Below are 9,818 nucleotides of genomic sequence, written 5' to 3' on the forward strand. Positions count from 1 at the left end.
TGAAGTGGAAGAGGAGTCACCACCTCCTAGAATGAGGAATTTACAAGACATCTATGAAACTTGTAATCTGGCAGTCAAGGAACCTGAAAATTTTTATGAAACTAGAGCTGATCATGTTTGGTGGAAAGCAATGCAAGAAGAAATCCACATGATCGAGAAGAACAACACATGGGAGCTGGTTTGTAGGCCACAGAATAGAGAAATTGTTGGAGTCAAATGGGTGTATAAGGTAAAACTGAATCCTGATGGGACCATACACAATTACAAGGCTCGCTTGGTTGCTAAGGGATTTACATAGCAGCCAGGGATTGATTTTCGTGAGATCTTTGCTCCTGTGGCAAGGTTAGAAACTGTGAGACTTCTGATATCTGTTGCTGCTCAATTGCAATGGAAAATTCATCAACTTGATGTAAAATTAGCTTTTCTCAATGGAATTCTTGAAGAGAAAATCTATATTGCTCAACCGGAAGGGTTTCTAAAAGAAGGGGAAGAAGACAAAGTGTACAAGTTAAAGAAGGCATTGTATGGCCTAAAGCAATCTCCAAGAGCATGGTACTCAGAAATTGACAAATTTTTCCAACTCAGAGGCTTAAACAGAAGCAAGAGTGAAGGGACTCTGTACAATTTAAAGAGGGGTGAGTCTGTTCTGATTGTTTGCATTTATGTAGATGATCTTCTTATAACTGGCAATGATGAGCATCTAATTCAGGAACTTAAGAGAAGTTTGATGAGTTCTTATGAAATGTCTGACTTAGGATTGTTGAAATTTTTCTTGGGAATTGAGGTGAAGCAGTCTGAGAAAGGAATCTTTATTTCACAGGAGGCCTATACAAAATCTGTGTTGAAGAAGTATAATATGCTGGGATGCAACCCAGTAGTTGTTCCACTTATTGTGACTAAGAAGTTGAAGAAGGAGGATGAGTCTGGGAAGGCAAATGCTAGTATGTACAGAAGTCTAATGGGCAGTCTACGTTACTTAACAAATACCAGGCCAGATATAATGTTCTCGGTAAGCTTTCTATCTAGGTTTATGCAAGAACCTACTCAAGTGCACTTTGGTGCTGCCAAAAGAATTCTGAGATATCTTCAGGGAACCCTAGACTATGGGATTTTGTATGAAGCAAAAAGGGGTTTGAATCTGGAAGGATATTGTGATAGTGATGCAGCACGGCACATGCACGCCACGAGCCCAAGCGAAGGGTGGCGATCCACAAAGCATGGGCAGGCCCACACCAGAGGGAACTGGCAAACCAGCCCAGCCAAACAGCAGCAGCCAAAGCCCAACCGACACCCACACGCAAGCATGGGCCGGCTGTAACCAAGGCCCAAAGGGCAAATCCCCCTGAAAACCTTGGCTACTAGAGTAAGGATTGCTCCTTACTATATACTGCGGTTTGAACCTATTCTTGCCCGATGTGGGATTCCGCATCATACTCCCCCACTTAGAACTCGCGCGTCCACGTGCGATCGTACTGCCAACAACCCACCCGAGTCCACGGATGGGGGCCTCCCGAGTCCACGGGACGAACCTAGGCTCCGATACCAACTGATGCAGCACGGCACACGCACGCCACGAGCCCAAGCGAAGGGTGGCGATCCACAAAGCATGGGCAGGCCCACACCAGAGGGAACTGGCAAACCAGCCCAGCCAAACAGCAGCAGCCAAAGCCCAACCGACACCCACACGCAAGCATGGGCCGGCTGTAACCAAGACCCAGAGGGCAAATCCCCCTGAAAACCTTGGCTACTAGAGTAAGGATTGCTCCTTACTATATACTGCGGTTTGAACCTATTCTTGCCCGATGTGGGATTCCGCATCAGATAGTGATTGGGGAAGGTGTCTGGATGATTTGAGAAGTACCACTGGTATGGTGTTTGGTCTGGGAACAGGAATGTGTGCATGGGGTTCAAGAAAACAAAAGAGTGTTGCTCTTTCATCCACTGAAGCAAAGCATGTGGCTGCTGCTAAGGCATCCACTCAGGTAATCTGGATGAGAAGAATTCTGGAGGATATTGGCTTTCCTCAAGTTAAACCTACTGTGACATACTGTGACAACAAATCTGCAATTGCTATTGCAAAGAATCCGGTTGATCATAAGCTGACTAAACATATAGCCATCAATTATCAGTTTGTTAGGGAAGTGATTACTGTTGGGACCATTGACTTGAAGTTTTGTGGAACTAATGAACAGCTTGCTGATATAATGACTAAACCCTTGCCAAGAGATAGGTTCTGCATGCTGAGGAGCTGCCTTGGAGTTATATCCAAAATACAATTCAGGGGGAGTGTTGGATAAATTGTATTTTGGGGTTTTGTCTTATGTCTTTTATTTATGTCCTGTTTTGTCTTTTCTTGGTTAAGGACTGATTTGTCTTTTCATGTTATTTGTGTTTTGTTTTAGGGTTGTAACCTTTCTTTTGTTTAGTACTGATTGTGAGAAAGACTGTTGTCAGAGCATATTTTGTCTTGAATGAAAACCTAGAGATACTGGGTACTGGTTGATGTGAATCCTGTGTTGCATCTCTGAGTGATTTGTGTATATAGGTTGTATCATGGAGATCGAAGGCCTATGCGTGCTGCTGCAGTGCTGCTTCTGCTGTGACTGATGGTGAAGCTTGAAGCGTCTGTTGGGGCAAAGGTGGTGTGTTCGTCACCAACTCAAAGTGCAAAGTAATTTGAATTCGGAATGTTGTGTTCGTGACCAATGCGGTTAATATTTTCGAAAAAAGTTTTAAAATATCCATCGCAGTTTAAAATTGCTAGATTATTATTTAGAAAGTGATAAAGGATAATCATTTTAGAATTAGTAGAATTTTTAGTTATGTGAATACACCTTATAAAATGATTATCCTTTATCACTTTCTAAGTAATAATCTAGCAATTTTAAACTACCATGGATATTTTGAAACTTTTTCCGAAAATATTAACCGTGTTGGTCATGAACACAATATTCCGAATTCAAATTACTTTGCCCTTTGGGCTGGTCACGAACACACCACCTCTACCTCCAATGGACGCTTCAGGCTTCGCCATCAGTCACAACAGAAGCAGCGCTGCAGCAGCACGCCTAGGCCTTCGATCTCCACTACGCTCCACGCGGACTACGCCTCCATCAGAGCTAGGATTGAGTAAATCTATTATCTTCTCTTTTTACTTTATGGCATATCTCTTCTCTTTTGACAACCTGGAAGGGTAGGGGAAGTGTTGAGTTGTTAATTAGTAGTGAAACAACATTAGCAGATGGTTGAGTATCAATTGTTCGATTTTACTTTTATGGCATATATCCTCTTTTCATTACATTTTAATCAAAAAATTATATATATAATTAGTTAATTGCTTTGTAATCTTGCCCCGTGACTCTATCTGTGAAAATCTGATGAATGATAATGTTGAATTTGAAAGAACACTTGCATTCTTAAATCTTAATTACGTGGTATTCTTAATCTGATTCCTCGTATTTTACATAGACATGTCACAAAATATGGCGGGTAGTGGGTTGAAAAGCTTGTTGGGAGTGATTTCCCTACCCAACAAAACATAATATGCCATTGTACATAATATGCCATTGTTGTCTGTATTAGTAGAAAATTACAATGAGAGGGATAGGTGTTTCAGTTTTAAAGGTATAAATTTAGTTCCAACCCTAAAGGATGTCCTCTATATTACCGATCTTCGAATTGGTGGGAGGCAAATCAATTGTAGTGGGGCGGGGAAGGGAATGGAACCTTGTTCTACTTATTAAAGTAAGATTCATGACACTCCAGAGAAGCCAGACTTAATAAAATTAAGTTGGTTGCAGAAAATTTTTTTGGTTGTTCCCGAGGGCATAGATGTAGATAGTGATTATTTTAAGCCTTATGTCCGAGCCTAAGTATTGTATATACTTGGCTCGATTGTCTTTCCTTCAAAAAATACTGCTAGGATCCAAGCAAGATATCTAGTTCATATGGAGAAGATTGATGAGATAAAAGACTTTGCTTGGGGAGTTGCTCTTTTATCCTATCTTCACGAATCAATATCTATAGCTCGGAAAAAGAAGAATGATGGAGCATATCCTTGCAGTATTGATGGTTCTACCTACTTCTTGATGGTATGTTCCATTCTAAAACTTCGATTTTCTTTGGTCAATGTTGCTTTTGCTTTGCTTTCACTAGTTAGTATATATAATAAGTGTTTTGCAATGGAGTACGTACCGAAACTTGCCTCTATCATCACCTCCACTACTACTGGAATTGAGGCTCCTATTCCTGATAAACCAATCCAGTTGCCTCTCATGAAAGAATGGGCAACCTTGGCTCAAAAGGCATGCCTCCAGATTTCCAAAAATAGACGAGAATGGCAAAGGGGAAAAATTACTGAGATACTTGGGAGTTTGGAAGATGAAAATGTAAGTTAAGTAAAAATACATGCATTAATTTCTTCATTTCAATGTAATTTTTCTGTACTAATTTATGATTTCAAACTTGTGGGTTGATTGGCAGTCGTATAATAGACTTCAAGATCTTGAACTCTATTATACGAGTCCGGAAAGAGTTTCTCTATCTAAGAAAAGTATTATTTGCGAGCGCACAGTCGTCCACCGTCCCCTGGATGCACAACCAAAGCAGTTTGGCCTAGATTCCATTGATCAAGATGGTTTGGCCCAAATAAATGCAGAATATGGGGAACTGCCAGTGGGAGAACAATGGGATAAGAGGTGGCAGATGTTTATAGTGCCTATAGATGGTGATGGTGATGGTGGTGGTGGTGGTGGTGGTGCTGATTGGGAAAATCATGTTGATGTTGATGGTGGTGATTATCATTTTTCTGTTGATGGTGATGTTGAAACGGAAGATAATGATCAGGGAGATGATAGAGACTTAAGGGATGATTACGGTTTGAGATATGATGTTGATGATATGCAGGTGGATACTAATGGTGCCTATGACGTTTATATTTTCATACCAAGTTTACATGTCAAGAGAATCAGTCGCACAAGATGACCAACTACAAGGATAATCAGATCCAAACAACCAATCGAATATCAAAGCACAATTACAATTATGAACAATCAACAATACCAGAAGAAATTTATCAACGGGTGTACTATGGCGAGATCAATGAATAGAAATTACGAAACGATAAGAGGAAACAAGTAACGACCTCGATTTTCAAGAATGAAAAACGAAACAATCGAGAATGAATCAAGTACAGTCACCGTCAAACTTTTCAAAACAAATGGCCAATATGTACTCCACGGGTCACTCTTTTAAAAAGCTTTGGATATTTTAATTTGGCCCAACAAACAAGGCTAGGCCTAGTAATTGATCATGCCCACATCAAATGGTCACTACACGATCAAACACCATCGCCTTATTCTTCACGCCAACCTGAGTAATATTTAGTGGCTGCAATCTTCATGGCTGTACAGCCTCATTTACAATTCTTAGTCACGGACTCCTATGGGAGTCCCACCGCGCCGGACATCACCTTGGGGATGTCCGAACCATTCAATATAGACATGGGTGCCACTGAGTTTGGCACCCTTGTCATTCATGTTGAACAACGACGGGCGAAGAGAACTCACCAAGACAATTTCTTTCTTTCTCTCTTTTTTTCCTCATTTATCCGAAGACCCCACACATGCACACAACTCTGTCCACACTTCAAATCCTTGCGTTCCTAGCGTATCAACCACCAGCAAGATTACCAATCAATCCCACTTGTCTCATGTAAGAAACAATGCAGTAGATGGATTGAGAAATCAAAACTTACCCACAATTATCGATCACCAAGATGACTCCGGTGATCACCTCATTGGCTCGGCTAACGGGTTTGTGCGGCTGCCCAGTATCTGTATTTGGTTTTTTGTTTTTTTTTTAAAGAAAGAAAGGGGGTAAGAGATGTGTATTTATATAGTAAACTAGGTTTAGGTATTTTCTAATATTTCCTAATTAGTCCTTCATTCATTCCTTTACCCCAAAATTTATTTTTATTACATTCATGCCCTTATTTTCAAGTTTTCAATCTCCCCAAAATTTAAAATTTAGTTCATCTAGACCCCTCCAAAATCTGGGGTTTTACACAATCAATCAAATATTAGGAGTTCTCTCACTTTTCTGGTGGATTCCTAATCTTATTATTTTTGGGGTTTACGAATACAAATTCTCCATACTTTCGCCACGTCAAATTTAAGTGTCCAAATTGAACAACTTGATTTAACCAATGAACCAAAATAAAACTTTCATTTAGCATTCCCCTACCAACCATATGAATAATGGGGGAACGATTCACAGATAACGCAAAAAATTTACTTCATATCTCAACACCTTTTTTTCCCAGAGACCTTACACAGGTTCACTAAAGGTAAATATAAGATCTTAATTTCCAATTTAAATATTAATATCAAGAAAAACATAGTAGCTACAATGGAAATAATTCGAACAAGCTCCTATAATTAAATATTTTTTACATAAAATGTTAAATTTTTGGAAGTCTTCATGTGATTCCAGCTCCACTTTTCTGTCTATTCAAATGAAACTGCAAAATAAATTAGTGACAAAAAAAATATTAGTCATGGTTAGATAAATATAAAACGTTCAACTGCAATGATTTATGAAAAGAAATTGAAAATTTATATATTATTTTGTTACTAAAAGTTATATACTAGGAAAAAGATGTAAGAACTTAGAAAATATATATGATTGAATATTGATAAGTTACGAGCGGATTATCAATTTATATATATTGGCCAATTGATAAAAAATTAAATAATAAATTAGAATAATTGTATACCTTCAATAAATGGTGGCAGTCTCGTGATGGATATCTTCCCCACTTACAACAGCAAGAGCACTTGTGTAATGTAAACCAAATATTAGTGCAAGGAGATAATAAAAAAATTTAAATTTTCATAAGAAGATGGTAAAAAAAATATTTATACCATAAATAATTTTGGTAGAATAATATTCGGATGAAATCTCTATTGAGCATGAATGCCAGTCACTGTTAAAAAGAAGGAAGCAATCTCTTTCCTTTCCTCCATTCATATGCAATGATTTATGAAAAGAACACTAAATTGAAAAAATTTATATGTACCCTAATGCATATGATATGTAAAAGATAGATTATAAAACTAAGGAAAAAAATCGGAGCTCACCTCTTCATTTGAAGGGGTTTTTGAAGTTTAAAAACCTGTCAATCATCCCAACACGTCATGAATCATCACGATCTCTTGAAGTTGTTTCTATCAAACTTTGTGCCTCACTTATCAATGACAGTGTTATGGATGATCTCTAGATAGCATACGCCATTTTTTGGAAGATTATTATTCTGATGAAATCTCTAATGGGCATCAATTCTCTTTTTCATTTTCCTCCATTTAGAGAACATGAATCAGAGTTTTTGAAAGGTGATGGATTGAGGTTTTGCAATGTGGTCTATTCATCTCAATTGGAGTACCTTTTTATATAGCGGGCTAATGGACAAATTTTCTTTTTTTAGCAAAACTATATATGTGGTTGGAGATAAATCAAATCATCAACGATAAGAACACCACCTATATCATTCCATTTTTACTGTGTATACCTAACTAAATTTTTTTTAATTTCTATATAAAACTATATGCTAGGAGAAAACTTTAACATATTTGAATTATGATGCAATTCATTTGACCAATATTTTCAAAAAATTTCCTTACTTTTTATATAAAATTATTTCTATGTTTTTCTATCTACACATGGAGATAAAACACATTACTTTTTTGTTGAAAACGTCATATATCTGATTGTATTGAATTACCCAACCATTTAGGAAAATGAGGTTCGTAGACACTCGGGTCAACATAAAGATGAAATACAAGGAAGAGGATTAAAAAACAAGAAAAAAAAATAAAAAACACAAAAAGACGGCCATTTCCTGACACTCCCGAATGATACGAAATTACACTGGAAATCATCAGGTGACCGTCGAACAATTTTGTACTCCACCGATCGATACCAATGGAGATATAAACCTAATATATTTGGATTGTGATGTAATGAATTTGACCAAACTTTATTTTTTTACCAAGACGATGTATTGTCCCTTCCTAATCACTGGGGACCAATATGGTAACTATCCCAATGAATATTTTAGATGCATTTTGTATGTATCAACAAAAAAAAAAAAGCGCAAAAGCCACAATTTTTTTTTGAAAAGAGTAGATGACTCAGTAATTCATTGCATGAAAGCAAAAGTTACACCTAACACTACGTTAGCAACCTAAGAAATTATAAACTCAAGTCTAGAAAATAGACACCCATACCCAAAAACAACACCGGAATATATTCGGGATTGCACCGAGAAACCCACAATTTTACATGGAAAACAGGAATTTTTATGGGAAAAATATGGAAGAGAAAATTGTGCATATTATTTTCGAAACTTATCAAACACCATCCACACTTTTCTTTTTTTATTGTTTATTTTATATTTTGCTCATTTATAAAATCAATGATATAAATTCATACAGAAAAAATGAGTAATGGTCAAATAAATCACATATCCATCTATACATCCATATATACATTCAGTAGTGATAGTTGACCCAACTTTTGGTAGCCCAATGTAACCAAATGTTATGTGCCATGTTGACTCATCATGTGACAAGACAAATTTTGAAATAGAATTTTTTTCACGTTCCAAATGATGATGATATCACTGTTTTTTAAACTTCTCTCTTTTATAAATGAAATTTCAAAAGATTTTAACTCTCAAAATATATGTCAGATTTAGAAAAAAAAAATTACATATTTGAAATAAGCGCATAAAGCTCTTTCCAACAAGATTCATTGTCGATAGGTTTTACCGAGACGTTCTTAATTCCATTGTTTTTTGAATGAAATTAAGAAAATAACGGATTCAAAACTAAGAATAATGGATTATGGACCATGCCTTGAAAAATAAATAGAATCTGGACTAAAAACAATGGTTTTTGGATCGTGCTTTAATTTCAAAAACAATGGAATCTAGATAAAAATAATGAATTTAGCTATCCAATTGATTTAAATCGGTGGATTTAGCTATCTCATTGATGTGAATCAGTACATTTAGTAGTGGAATTAGTTATTCCATTGAATTAAATCAATGCAATAGGTAATTCCACTGATTTTTGAAAATGGAATAGGCAATTCCACTGATTTTTATTGATTATTCTCTGGTGTTGGGGAATTATAGACCCACTCTCCTCCTTGACAGAATAGTTAACACAACAATAGAGAAATTAAACCTGAGAAAAGTAACAATCAACACACAAAAATTATGTGAAAAACTCCAAAACTGGAGAAAAATCACGGCCATTGTCAAAATACAACCACGAGAAAACTTCACTATGTAGAAATTTTTTCCTACCACACAGACAATTTTCTCTCACCAAGAATACCCAAGAGCTCAAGAGATTACATAATCCACAATCTAGCCTATATCTCTAACATTCTACATCTTGAATCTCTTACCAACAGAAACCTAGGCTAAACCCGAAAGATACACCACAAAGTTATCACCCTTTGCTCTCTCTCACCATAGCTCTTTGATTTCTCTCTTCTAAAACACTAATAAACCACTAGTATTTATAGTTGTACAAAATCTCCTAGTTCAATTCTATCTGGGAGTCCCTCCCCAAGATGTTTCCAATTACAAATATGATTTTCTTAACATTACTAACTAGAGATGAACTTGAAAAACAAGTTTCATCGCAATCGGGACTCTTCATAGCAATTAAAAATGTCCACCTTTGGTTTTAACAACTGATTTTTGATCAAAATTCCGTACCCAGGTCGTTCTAGACCAGGAGAATCAA

This window comes from Tripterygium wilfordii, chromosome 4 (assembly GCF_013401445.1).
Source record: "Tripterygium wilfordii isolate XIE 37 chromosome 4, ASM1340144v1, whole genome shotgun sequence".
NCBI lineage: Eukaryota > Viridiplantae > Streptophyta > Magnoliopsida > Celastrales > Celastraceae > Tripterygium > Tripterygium wilfordii.